This window comes from Ceratotherium simum, chromosome 26 (assembly GCF_057802395.1).
Source record: "Ceratotherium simum simum isolate JZ-2026a chromosome 26, ASM5780239v1, whole genome shotgun sequence".
NCBI lineage: Eukaryota > Metazoa > Chordata > Mammalia > Perissodactyla > Rhinocerotidae > Ceratotherium > Ceratotherium simum.
In genome coordinates, this window is record NC_141925.1 from 23,242,408 (window position 1) to 23,256,113 (window position 13,706).

Here is a 13,706-nt window from a genome sequence, read left to right on the forward strand (position 1 = left end):
CCAGGCAGTCCAGCATCAGATGGGCCGGCTCTTCCTGCATCATCAGATGGGCTGTATCCCCGATGCTCTCTGTGGGACTTCCAGCAAGTCATTCTGCTTCTCTGAGCCTAAGGCAGCAAGAAGGGCACAGGCTTGGAGACAGGGGCCCCAGGTTCAAATCTGGGAAAAGCTTGCTGCTTCCTATCTGTGTGATCTGGAGGAAGTTGCTTAACCCCTCTGAGCCTCAGTTTGCTTGTCAGTTAAATGGGTATTGGGGGGCGGTGTTCATGAGATACTTTTTACGGACACCTTGCCCGCGTCTCAGTGATTGCTGTTTCTCTTGTCACTGAGGACAGAGTCACCTCTCCGTACACAGCACCTGGCTGCCTCATCCACTGAGCACCTGTGTGTGCCGGGCACTGCGCCAGGTGCTCTGATGGAGCGCGGAACAAAGTCCTCGCTCCCCTGGAGTTCCAATTGCTGGTTGAGAAGACAGGCACAGAAGCAAGCAAACAAACATATTCGGCTACGCCCCTTTTCTATAATTTTGAAATCCACAAGTTCTGGAAACCGAAAATGTTTTCCTAACTCAGTTGGAAGGGAGACCTGCTGTGACCGGAATGTGAGGCTCGAACGTGAGGCTCTTTGGAGGCTCTGTCCTCCTCGGCGTGGACGCTCCTGTGTGTCCCCGCAGAGGTGTTCATGTGACACGCTGCTCTGGACCCGTGGGCGCGGACTGGTTCTGTCCGGCCGTGTCTTATAAAAGATGACCTTTCCTGGACCCCCTCCCCTACCTACGCCCCCCACCCCCACCCCCAGGATGGAGGAGAGAGTGTGGGATCTAACCGCCCACGGCCCTCAGCCGCCCTCGATGGCACCTAGGAGGGGGCAGGGACATGAGCCCCCAGGTGCTTTGCTTCCTCACGTTGGTAACACTGGGCTTTCTTGAGGGTTAACGAGAGATTCTGACCCTGAAACCGGCCTGGCCCGGATTTCACACGGGGGAAGGCGGGCCCTCGGGGTCGGGTCGGGTAGGGAGGTGCTGGAGGAGGAGTGGGGCGGGGGACGGTCGAGTCGGGGAGCCTCGCTGTGGGGGCGTTTACAAAGACAAGGGGCGGAGGCTGGAAGCGTGTGCCCGTGGAGGGAACTGCAGAGCGTGTGGAGGAGGTCTCGTCCACCCCCAGCCCCACGTCCGGGCCGCCGCCGTCCCCGGCCCTGCGCGCTCTGTTCTGTCTAAGTGTGCGCATCTCCACCTTCCAAGAAGCCACGCTGCCTCGGAGGTTTCGGGTCTGTCTCCGCCTGACTCATTCTCACTCTGGGCCCCCACACGGCCTCGTCACGTCCTCGAGGTCGCTGAAATCCAGGGTCTTTGCCAAAGCAGCCCGGGCGCTGGGACTCCGACGCTGGGGACCATCACCAGCTGGGCAGCCTCAGAGGCCCCCCGCTTCCTCCTCCAGCGAGAGAGGGAGGAAGTGGTCGGGGGAGGGAGAGGAGCTTGGCCCTAGAGGGTTTGGTGGAACAGGTTTCCTGAGCGGAGGGGTGTCCTTCTGAGGAGCGCGTTTATAAAGGAATCAACAGAGGCGCACGTCTTGAGTGCCAGCACTGGGCTCACTATTTATACTCACTCAGCAAACATGCCAGGGGCTGGGGACATGGCAGTGAATAGCACAGAAGAGAGTGTCCTGGTAGAGCTGATGGTCTAGTGGGGGAGGTGCCTCTGAGGAGGTGACTTTTGAGTTAAGACCTGAAGTAAAAAAACATTGGCTATCCGGGAAAGAGTGATCCCAGCAGAGGGAACAGCAAGTGCAAAGGCCCTGAGGTGGGAATGAGCTTGGTGGGTTTGACTCACAACAAGGAAGCTGATGTGGTTGGATGGAACTGAGCAAGGCGGAGAGGGCCGGGCACAGAGATCAGGGAGGTAAACAGAAGCCAGACACCTGCATTATCTCATTGGACTTGTAGAATAACCCTGCAAAGAAGGAACTACTCGTATTCATGTTTTACCGATGAAGAAACAGGCACAGAAGGTTCTGCCTTTTCAAAAGAGGAAACAGAACTTCTCTGGAGAGGAGAGATGCCAGATCTCTGGGCCTGCAGCCCTCTAAGCCTGCAGAGCCACAGAACTCCTGACAGTTTCCCTCTAATGATGGAGCACAGTCCTTCCAGAAGCCAGATTTCCACACTTGGACAGCTTTAACCTCTTTCCTGCGGTTTAGCCAAATTAGCTTTCCAGGAGCTTTTACTTTCTGGCTCCGGTCTGTCCCTTGGACGTAGTAACCATCTCCTTCCAACTGCAGCCCAATAGTTCTTGCAGTCATTCTTCCTGACTTGGGGAATTGTCAAGAATTCAATCTGGCTTTGGACATGATCCGATTGGTCAGAGTCCCACATAAAACCCATTGCCTCCCCCAGAGCCTGCCTAGTCGGAGAGGAGGGAGACTATCATCTCCTTGGATGTGGAGCCAATACCTCTATTGATGAAACCTGCAGTCATATTTCTTAGTGGCCACATCCCACATGGGTCTCATATTGGACTTGTCAACTAAAACCTCCAGATCTCTCTTCTACCTGAGCTGGTGTCAGTCAGAGTTTCTTCCATTCTGAGATTCCTTGTTTCAGGCTAACTATTGTTCTCAGTCTTTCTTGTTTTCTAATAAATCTACTTCAGGGTATAATTTTTTTTCTGAGTACTGCTTTGGCTTTATTTCACAGGTCTTGTTACACAATGTCGTTCACTGCTAAAATAGTTTATAATTTCCTTTTTGATTAAAAGTGTTATATGCTTTAAAAAGTTTTTAAGGTGAATATAATTTTTTAAAGTTATCTTTTTATTGTTGATTTCTAAGTTTATTGCATTGTGGTCAATATTTGTGGCTTCTGTGATATCAACAGTGGAGAATTTGTTGAGATCTTTGTCGGGTTTTCTGGTCAATTTTTCTATATGTTCATCTTGTATTTGAAAAGATGTATATTTTCTGTTGGGTGTAAAGTTCTAGAAATGTATCTATTAGATCAAGCTTGCTAGTTATATCGTTTACCTTCTCTGGTTTTTATGTGTTTTTCTCCATCTGATTGATTTCCTACTATGATGGAGGATCTGTTCGTTTCTCCTTGGCCTTCTCTTCTTTCTTAAAGAGTTTTTGAAGCTGTGTGGTTGGGAGCATGTGAATAGGATGGATGATGAAAAGAAGGGTTCATGATGTTTATACCTTCTTGGTGAATTGCTCCTTTTATCCGTACAAAGTAGCGACCTGTCTCTCTCTTAATACTTTGATGTCTTGAATTCTATTTTATTCTGTATTAATATCCCTATACCTATTATCTTCCTTTGCATTTTTCTTGACTAATTTTCCAATTCTTTATTTTCTTTTCTTCCACCTAAAATTGTAGGACTTTTCTCTAACCCAGTCTGGTAGCCAGATGAGTTTAAAAAAAAACAACAACTCGCATCTCAGTCTCGGTTCTGCAACCCTCTTGTGTGGTAACCTTGAGCAATCATTTTCCCTGTTTGCGCCTCGAATTTCTCATCCATTACATGGGGTTATGATTCGCTTTGCCCTTCTCTGGGGTTTTGTGAAAATAACAATGATAGTGAATATGGAAGGCATTGCAAGCATCCCTGTACGGATGTTAGTCACTGGGTGTACATATTAGCTCGAATTCCAGGCAGCCGGAATGGCATGTGCAAAGGCCCGGAGGTGGGAAAGCACCCATGATGAGGCGACTGATGACTGCAATTTGACCACCGTTGGTTGGCTGCCTCCTCTGTTCACAGTGAAACATGAGTAAGACAGAGTCCGTGGCCTGGAGGAACTTTCAGTATGGAAAGGGGGAGAAATGAGAGACACAGCTCACTATTCCCAAATATGTTGGGACAGAGGGACAGGCGGAGCCGTGAGGGGGGCTGAGGAGGGAGCAGGGCTTGAGCAGGAATATCCTGAGGGGTGGCATAGGAGGAGAACCCCGAGAGGCAGGGCAGACAGCCCAAGTGAAGTGCGTAAGTGGGGCTGTCTGGCGTGTTTAGGGTCGGCTGGGCGGGGCTGGAGAGTGCAGGGTTTGCAAAGACTGCTTTTGGTCCCCTCGCCCTCCCCCTCTGAGGAGGGAGGCAGTGGGGCTTGTAGAATTCTTGGAGTCCTCACTGACGCAGGATGCTGCTCAGCCACAAGAGCAGGCGATGGGGTGTCTCCAGCCCTGCTCCCTTCTCATCACCGTGACAACCGCATCCCGTCAGGAGCACGAGGTAACAGGGACAGAGGGAGGGAACGGGTGAGAAGCAGCCTTACCCCTTGGGGGTGCTTGGGGAGGGTGCAGGGTCTCACCTGTTGCTCCCTTCCTCTTCTTGGTGTCTCCCGGCATCTCAGGTCACCCACCCACCCAGGGGGACACAGCTGGTGATCGTAAGCCCAAGAAGGACCACAAATATGGGATGAGGTTTTAAAAAAACGGAACTGTTTCCCAGCATTTAAAAATCAGGGTGACACGCAGAAACATCTGGATCTCCAGATATGAAAAGTCAAAAGACCTAGCAAGGCCCAGGCTTTCACTTTCATGTGGCAAAGAGCAGCTGAAGCGGAGTGGCGGCTGCAGGGGCGGGCCGGCGCTCCCCCTCGCCCCTCTCTGCTCACTGAGGGCGCACACTTGAGTTCTCTTGGATGTCTGCGTTGACTCTGCGGAGTGGCCGTGAGGGGCGGCTGTGAGCTGTCCCAGCAGCAGTGGGTGCCCTGTTGCTGGAGGGGGGAGGCAGGGGGTAGATGGCCCCTCATAAGGGCCCAGGGGACCTGAAGTGTCCTCGCAGTGGACTAAGGGTCTCTGGGGTCCTCCCAGCCCTGAGGATCCATGGTTCTAAGATCTTTGCTGATGCACCCCAACAGCCTAGATTGCTCACTCCACCCTCTGCCTTCCCTCTCATCCATCTTTCTTTTCTTTTCCTTTTTTTTTTAAAACAGTTTTTTTTTATTTATTTATTTTTCTGTGAGGGAGATCAGCCCTGAGCTATCATCCGTGCTAATCCTCCTCTTTTTGCTGAGGAAGACCAGCTCTGAGCTAACATCTATTGCCAATCCTCCTCCTTTTTTCCCCCAAAGCCCCAGTAGATAGTTGTATGTCATAGTTGCACATCCTTCTAGTTGCTTCTTTTCCTTTTTATTGCAACATACGTGCAGACAAGTGCACGGCTTCTTGCATTTTCACAAAGTGAACACGTGTATTACCTAATCAAGGCATGACCAGCCCCCCACAAGTTTCCCTCCTGCCCCCCCAAGGACGCTGTCCTGACTTCTAACCCCAGGATCGGTGGGTCTCCTTTTGAACTTTATATGAATGGAATCAGCGTTGTCCTTCTGAGCCCAGCCTCCGTCATTCAGCTTGTCCTGTGGGACCTGTCCGTTCTGTTGTGGCAGCCGTCATGGCCTCAGGATGTCAGAGTGTCTACTTGGAGGCGAACTTTTGCCACCTGCTCTGTCAACTCTGTCCCACTCTCTTCCACCCAGCGCTGGTCTCTGCCTCCTCACAACCATGCTGAGAGGGAAGGGGTCCTGCCCTCACTTCACAGATGAGGAGACTGAGGCTCTGAGAGGACCCCAGCTTGCCAAGTTCTCCCAGCCGGTCAAGGTGGGGCCCGTACACTGAGGCCCAGAGTTATGCTTCCGTGTCTTAGATGCTCTGGGATCCCTGCCCTCGTGAGTGGCCCGCCAGGTCTGTGTGTCCCCGACCGTGCCAGGAATGATGTGGGGTGAGACACAGGCAGAACTGGAGGGAGAGCACCTCCCCCCATGCCTGTCTGCAGAGAGTGAGCAGGCAGCTCTTATCTGTGCTGTTGTGTCCCCGGCTTTGGGTTTGCCCAGAGGGCAAAGTCCTGGTCACTGTTGAGACAAGTTCACTGGTGAGGGCGAGGCAAACAGGGATGGACGCCAAGGTCTAGCTCGATCACTTCCTGCCTCGTCACTGCGGGTGATTTCTGGACCCCTCTGAGCCTCAGTTTCCCCTTTGTGCAGGGGGCGTGTTTGGCCACATTGTCCACACGGGGCTTGCCAGGAGGAGCAAACAGAGAGGCATATAAAAGGAGCAAGTTTATGACAACCTCCTTTATGCCAGGTGCTGTACCGCGGACTCCAGAGCCGGAAGGTCCAGATTCAAGTCCTGGCTCCACCAATTACTAGCTGTGCATCCTTGGGCAGGTTCCTGAACCTCTCTGGGCCTCAGTGTCCCCATGTCTCCAATGGGGATGATAATAACTGCACCTGCCGTGTTCCTTGGGTCTCTGTCAGGGTTAAAAGAGTTGGTGAGGGTCAAGTACAAAGCAGAGTCTGGTGCAGCTGAGACTGAGGCTGGTCTGTTTGGGGGCGGGGGTGGTGGGACCCATGGGCAGAAGGGCCCAGGACATGGTTTCTATTGGCTGGAGGAACTGGGGACACGCGGGGGCAATGATGGTGACCTCTGCGGACCTCAGGAAGGAGGCCCACTGAGCCAGTGCCGGTCACTAAGACGGCCCAAATCTAATCAGCATTCTGGGGCCAGACGTCGTGCGTCTGCTGCTCAGGGCAGAGAGAAGTAATCGTGGTAATGCCCCAATTACCAGTGCTCTGGAGGTCAGCTCCCCGGGGTGGCTGTGGTCAGTGCCTGCATTAGGGTATTTAAGGAGACTCTGAGGCAGAATTGGTCATTGTTTATCCAGCAGGGAGAGGTGGAAAATTCCAGTTCTTGGGGCTGTATCCCTGCCTCCCTCAGGGGCGGCTGACACAGCCAGGGGGGTTGTTCATTCATTCTTCCATTCGGCAGGTATCTGTGGACCGTGCACATGTGGCAGGCACTGTGCTAGGCTCTGGGGCTACCGCCGTGGACGGGGTGGACACGGCCTCTGGCCTCGCGGGGGCTGGCGTGCGGGTGGGGCACTGGGACAGCGAGCGGGACCCGTGCGTGTGATGTGCTGCAAGGAGTAAGTGCTGGGCAGAGAAGTAAGACGAGGAGGGCTGCAGAGTGACGGAGGGGGGCGGCTGCTCCATGGGGGCGTCTGGATGCCGGTCCCTCAGGCTCAGCCTCCTCCTCAGCCTCCGGTCCCTTCCGCAGGTGGGCGTGGCTCCCAGGACCCCAGATGGAGTTGCCTGGGTGCCTCCCCAGGGGCCCCTTTGGTCACTTGGACTTAGTGTGTCCGAAGCCAACACAGATGTCCACATTGCCATGAAGTGGCCATTGGCACAAGATGCCAGCCTGTCCCTGCGATGGTGCCCCTCCAGGGCCTCTGGCCCAGCCGTGTCCCATGAAGGACTCTGGTCCTCTCCTGTCGCTCTCAGACAAGGCCTTGTCTTATCTGCACACCCCCTCCGGGCTTCACCCACAGCTGATGACCCTCAAAGTCTGTCTGCTGCCTGAGGCTTCCTTCTGAGCTCCGGGCGCGCGTGCTCTTCCCCAGCAGGCCGTCTTGTCGCAGGGAGGGGCACCACCCAGTGCCCCCCCTCCGAGCTCCCCGCCAAGTCCTGCCACGTCCGCCTCCCAGACAGGGCTGGAGTCTGCCCCTCCAGCTCCAACAGCACCTCTCTTCTTTCCCCTGTGCTGTGCGGTCGCCTCCTGACCCGGCCTCCTCCATCTCATCCCTGCGGTCGCTCTCCCCACAGTTGGAGTGGGCTTTCTGGAAAGCAGCTCCTCTCCTGCTGATTAGCCTTCAGTGGCTCCCCATTGCCCTGGGGACGGAGTCTGAATCGCTTACCATGCCTGGTAGACAGCGTCATCTTGTGGCCCTGCCGGCCTCTCCTCCCCATCGCTGCAGCCAAGGCCTCCCCTTGTAGGGTCAGAGATGGGCTGTGCCGTTCACTCACTCTTCACTCGTCCCTTCCCTGCATCCTCCGTCTCTGAAGATCCTTCAGAGTCTGTAAAGTGGGTTTAGTGATTGTGCTCATCTCACAGGGAGGACTTAAGCATCTAGAACAGTGCGTGGCACTTAGGAAGCACTGTCTAAGTGTGAAAATAAGAAGAGAGGAAAGCACGAGAGATCGTTTATTGAGTGTCCGCGCCGTGCCGGGCGTTCTGGTCACAGAGGATGGGACACGTCCCCTGCCTCTTGGAGCCCTCACCGCCTCCCATGGGACATTCCTCCTCCCTCTCCACACACTGCCCCTCGCTGCCCGAAGGATTCTCGTTCATCCCCCGGGGAGACTTGACCCTGTAGGACCGCAGTGTGGCTGTTCCCCGCCCCTCGTCACAGACGGCGGCCTCCGCACAGCCTCTTTCAGATCCGAGGATGCTGTTCCCGGGCCCCTCGCCGCCTCTTCTCACACGGGCCCCTCACAGTCCGTGCCCTCTTGGTAAATGGCAGCTCCATCTTTCAGTGGCTCAGACCAAAAGCCTGGAGGCCTTCTTGACCCCCTATTCTTTTTCTCTCACCACCCCCCAAAATCCATTCTGCCAGCAAATCTTGTTGGCTCTACCTTCAAAACAGATCTGGAATCCAGCCAGTTCTTCTCGCTCCTTCCCTCCGACCCTGCACGAGCCCCGCACCTGTTGCCTGGACCAGTCCGGGCGCCTCCTCACTGGTCCCTGCTTCTGCCCTTGACCCCATGGGCCAGAGGGATCCTTTGAAAAGTCTCGTTATGCCACTTCTGTGCCCCAAGCCCTCCAGTAACTTCCCTTCTCACTCAAATATCTGTTAAAGGAAGGAAGGAAGGAAGGAAGGAATGGCCTTTTTCGCCTCTGCAGTAGCTGGCACATAGTAGGTCCTCAGGAAACACCCGCACCGAGAACACAGGAGCGCATGAGCGAGGGCTGAGCACACAGTAGGTGTACAGGGAGCCTGGTGGGCTGGTTGGCTGCGGGGGCTGATTATTGCTACTGGTGGTGGCAGGACCAGCCTGCGATCACCCACCCCTCCCCTCGCTGAGCTGGGGTGGGGCGGGCAGGCAGCACCCAGGCCATTTTGGGGCCCTGGCCTGGCTGCCTCACCCTTCTGGGCGGGGCTGCTGACGTGGCGGCTGGTTCTGGGAACCCCAGCCTGGCGGCAGTTCTGGGAAAGCTGCCCTCCTGGGGAGAAGAGTGTCCCTGGGCTGCTGCCAGACCGGCCCAGCTGTCTGGAGGAAGCTCCAGGCTGGCTTAAGGTTGGGGAGTTTAGGGGTCAGCGGCTCCCAGGGGAGGCCACCGCAGCCCTTGCCCTTGTGGCTTCCCCTCGTCTCGCCTCTTGTCACGGGACGGGCTGTGTCCAGTCTGCAGATCCAGTCCCCCTGCCCCCTTCCAGGCGGTTTGCAGCCGAGAGAGGGCAGAGGAGCAGGAGGCCCGTGCACCCCGCGGGCTCAGGAGGCCCGCTTCCTTGCTGCCAGACCGCCACTGGCTTCTGACCTTTCCAGACACCCCACTCATCTACCCCAAATAAGAAGAGTGAGTCCCGCGTGTCTCCCCGCCCGCAGGACTGTTTCCCACTCCCAGTGCTTCTGCTCTCTCCCTGCTCCGGCCTTCATTCGCTTTGCCACTTCCGACTCCTGACCGTGGACTTGCCCTCTCTGGGCTTTAATTTTCATCTTTGGCAAGAACACCACATCCCAGGGTGGCGGGCACGGCATCCACGGTGGTTAGGTGCGTGGACTCTGGAGTGAGACTGCCTGGGTTCGAATCTTCTCTCTGTGACCACAAGCAAGTGCTCCGACCTCTCTGAGCCTCAGTCTCCTCATCTGTCAAATGGGGGTTTTAATGGCACCTGCCTCAGAGTTGTTGTGAGAACTGAATTGATTCCCGTGTTGTGAGCACTTAGAAGAATGCCAGGTGCCTGATAATCTCTACATACGTGTAGCAATTATTATGGGCAAAAGCTTGGTACATACTCCATGTTAAAAAATAGATTATTGAATTTGTTATTGTTGAATTTTAGCCAATCATTCATTTAATAGGCATTTATGGAGCAAATACTATGTATGTGTCGGGCACTGTTAGGCACACAGCAGACATAGAGCTCTGCCTTCCTTGCATTCTCTTGGGGGGGGCGGGGAGAAGACAAACAGTGCATATATAGACAAAGAAACAGTTTAAATTTTACACGTTCTCTTTTACACCCCTGACTTCATGAACCAGCAGCGGTGAGAGTGGCTATTTCATATCTTGCGGACACAGACTACTTCTTTGGCGAACCAATTATGTCCTTTGCCTATTTTTCTTAAAGCAATGTTTTTCTTATTGATTTGTAAGATCTCTTTATATATTAAGGCCATTAACCCTCTGTAATGTAGATTGCTGCCTTTTTCTACCTCTTCCTTTGGCTTGCTTGCTTTTTTTTTTTTTTATGGCCTGTTTTGATCTGGGGAAGTTGAAAACATTTCTGCAGTCAAATCTTTCTATCTTTGCCATCTACATCCTGAAATAAAATAAACATTCACACATGTAACCTCAGTGATAAGATTAGAGATGGTGATAAGTATATGATAGAAATAAACAGGTGCTGTGATAAGTCACAGGGAGCCCTCATTAGATGGCGTTTCCGGGTGTAAAGGCTGCGAGGGAGGAAGGGGCCGGGGTGTGTCAGGGTGCTAAGGGGCCAGTGGGACCCACGGCTTGTGGGGGAGGGAGGGTGAGATGAGTGGCAGAGGCTTGTTTTTTTTTGTTGTTCTTGTGTTTTTTTGCATTTTCTTAAACTTTTAATTTTAAGATAATTGCAGGCTCACATGCAGTTGTAAGGAATAATGGGGAGAGATCCCCTATACCCTCAGTTTCCCCCAAGGGTAACGCCTTACAAAACTAAAGTACACATCACAACCAGGATATTGACAGTGATACGTGCCGCTGGTCCTGTTCCATTGCCTGTGTGATACTTGGACTTGTGCGTGTGTGTGTGTCCGTGTACTTAGTTCTGTGCAGTTTCATCGCGTGCACAGGTTGTCTCCACCACTGCAGGCAGACAGAACAGTCCTGTCCTCACAAGGATCCCGTGTTGCCCTTTTATAGCCACACCTCCCTCCCTGCCCGCCCCCCTTCTCCCCTGCAACCACTAACCCGTTCTCCATTTCCATAATTTTGTCATTGCAAGAATGTTGCGTAACTAGAGTCACACAGTGTGCGCCCTCTTGGATTGGCTGTTTTATTCGGGGGCTTGGATTTTATTCTGAGTCAGAGATGCTCCTCTCCGATGGGCCGTGAACCCCGGCGATCTCTGGCCCCCCAGTGAAGATGCCCTTCAGGAGCGTGAGCAAGCAGCTCATGGGCTGGATTCCAATTTTTAAATGTCTGGTGCAGCGTGGAGAAGAGATGGGGGGATACGTTTGCAGCGACTGGTAACTGCCCCCCAGGCTCCCCCTCATCCGTCATTCTCTCAGCCCTGGACGGGGTTTTGGAAAATCTTGCCACGACCCTGTTCGGAGACCCTCAAAGACTGCTCATCCCCTGCCTTTGACCTGGAGTCCTTACTTGGGCTTCGGGGATCTGTGAACCCCAAAAATGGAATGCAAAATTAAACGTGTGCACTTTTCTAGAAAGAGGGTTTGGGGTTTGCATCAGATGTTCAGACAGGTCAGTGACCTCCAGAACATTCAGGACTCTGGCTTCTAGACACACATGTGGTTAAGAGTCGAGGCCCTGGAGCCTGACTGCACCTGTTCAAATCCCAGGACTGTCACCACTCTGCAGCCTCAGGCAAGTCACTTAACTTTTCTGTGTCTTGGTTCCCTCATCTGAAAGTGGGGAATACAATAGTACATACTTCGTAGGGCTGTTTTGAGTATTGAATAAATTAATATATGTGAAATGTTTAGAAGGAGACTTGGCATGTGGCCAATATTGTATGTTTGTTAAGTGAAGGATGAGGATGCAGGATGTAGGAGGGCAGAACCTGTCAGGCAGAGACCTTCTAGGCCCTCTGGGGTTTTGGGGTCTTCTCTGTGTTGGTTGTCATCTTCTCAACAAGCCGCAGATCAGCAGTATTTCTTCCAAAGTGATGCACAGGTGTGGTTGGGCACCATCACCTCCCTTGTCCTAGCTCTCACATCTCTGGTAATGCGACTTCAGCTGACTTTTTGGTTTTTTTTAAGCTGCTGCTTCACCTGTGGCTCATGGGGAGTTTGCAGACAGTAAAAAAAGCCCTGGGTCTTTGCTGCTGCTCAGTCAGGCTGTGCAGTCCTGTGTTTGGACAACTGATGTTTGCCATTGACAAGCAGGATGGCCAGCTCTTCCTGGCTCATTTCATTTGATCTGTCGGGTTCAGTTTGTGGTTCTAGGAGGAGAAGTCGAGGAAGTTGATACATTGGAATGTACCTTGGGCTCAGAAGCCAGCACACCTGCATTCTGACTCTAGCTCTGCCCTCTCGCCAGCTATGGGACCTGATGGTCAGGTTATTTCATCTCTCTGGCCTCTGCGGGGAAACCCCATCCAGAGGGTTCTTGGGCAGATTCAGTAAGGTAATGCTTCTAAGGCACGTAGCAAAGTCTCGAGCCCAACGTGAGTAACTGACAAGCAGGATTTTGTTTACGCAGATCCTTGGCTCAACATAAGGAGGCTGTTTTCAGTGGTCAGGCTCTGCTCAACCACGGCCTGGGGGTGAGCGCCCCGTCTGTGGCAGGGTACAAGCAGAACCTGGATGGCAACGTGTCAGAGACGGGATATTTGCAGGGCGTCCCTGTGCCGTTGGAAGTTGAGCCAGGCAGGCGACCCCTGAGACCCCTCCCAAGTCCAACATGTCAGGAATCCCGTGACTGAGGGTGCAAACCTGAAATGATTTCCTCTTGCCACATGCCTGCCCCTGATCACCTGGGAATTATTCTTTTTCATTCCTCTACTTGTCTGCACCTTGTCCTCCATTCCCTGTGATGTTCAGGGAGGCCTTTTCTCTCGCTGTGTCTCTGCCGCGGTTTCCCCTGCAATGCAGCACCCACACACCCCTGTGAAGCCAGCTAGAGTGTCTGTGGGTGTGCACGTGCACAGATGCACGTCAATGTGCCCTCTGAAACAGATCAAAGATGACATCCCCGACTGCCGTGGACGTGATGTTTTAGTATACCCTGTGGGGTTGCTGGACTCGTCCACCCTCCTTTCGAGGACTTTACCACGATAGCCCCTCTGCTCTGTGACCTTGGACATGCATCTTGACCTGTTTCTCTTTGTTCAAAATTGGGGCTAAAGCGACACCTTTGCCTTTTCTGCCACAGGATGCTGTGGGCATCTGTGAACTTGTGAGAGGGAAAGTGACTGGGACTTTGCAGAAGAAACCGACGTCATGGACCCACCAGCCCACGCCCGCCCGTCCTTCCTTGATCTTCACTAGACTCGCAGCAAGGAAGGCGCCTTGGGGCTTCAAGTGGATATTGAGTCTCCTCCTAGGGAGAGCTTTCCAGCCCTGTGCAGGGCCTGTTAGGGGCCCCACATCACATCCAAAATGACTTTATGCGACAAACGTACTGAGCACGTGGGACGCGCCCGGCGTTGCTGTGGGAACGAGAAACTCGGCCGTGAACAGGACACACACCAGCTACCAGCCTGACGGACAACTGAGAAGAGCCCACTTCTCCACCATCCTTGCCCTCTGCCCCCGGGGGACTTTTTGAAGAGGACAGGCCAGTTCCTTTAGAGACCGCCCCTCAGTTTAGGTTTGTCGACGTTTCCACGTGATTTGGGCATTGGGGGCAGGAACACCAGAGAAGCAGTGTTGTGTTCTTCTCAGGGCATTGGTTTCAGAAAGCCTGTGACCTTGATGTATCCCATTCCTGACGATGTTAACTCTGACCACTTGGTTAAGGAGGGTGTCGGCCAGGTTTCTGTATCATAAAGT

General features: G+C 53.5%; 1 protein-coding gene across 2 annotated transcripts in view; it reads left to right on the forward strand.

Moving 5' to 3' along the window:
* Positions 1-13,706, forward strand: part of IL4R (interleukin 4 receptor) — a 39,199-nt gene that overhangs the window by 2,893 nt on the left and 22,600 nt on the right. Inside the window, exon 2 of one of the 2 annotated variants that reach the window (XM_087417177.1) lies at positions 13,087-13,524. The exons of the other annotated variant lie outside the window; for it this stretch is intronic. The gene's annotated coding sequence lies outside the window, so the exon portion shown is untranslated. The remainder of the gene's footprint in view (positions 1-13,086; positions 13,525-13,706) is intronic. 2 annotated transcript variants of the gene reach the window in all.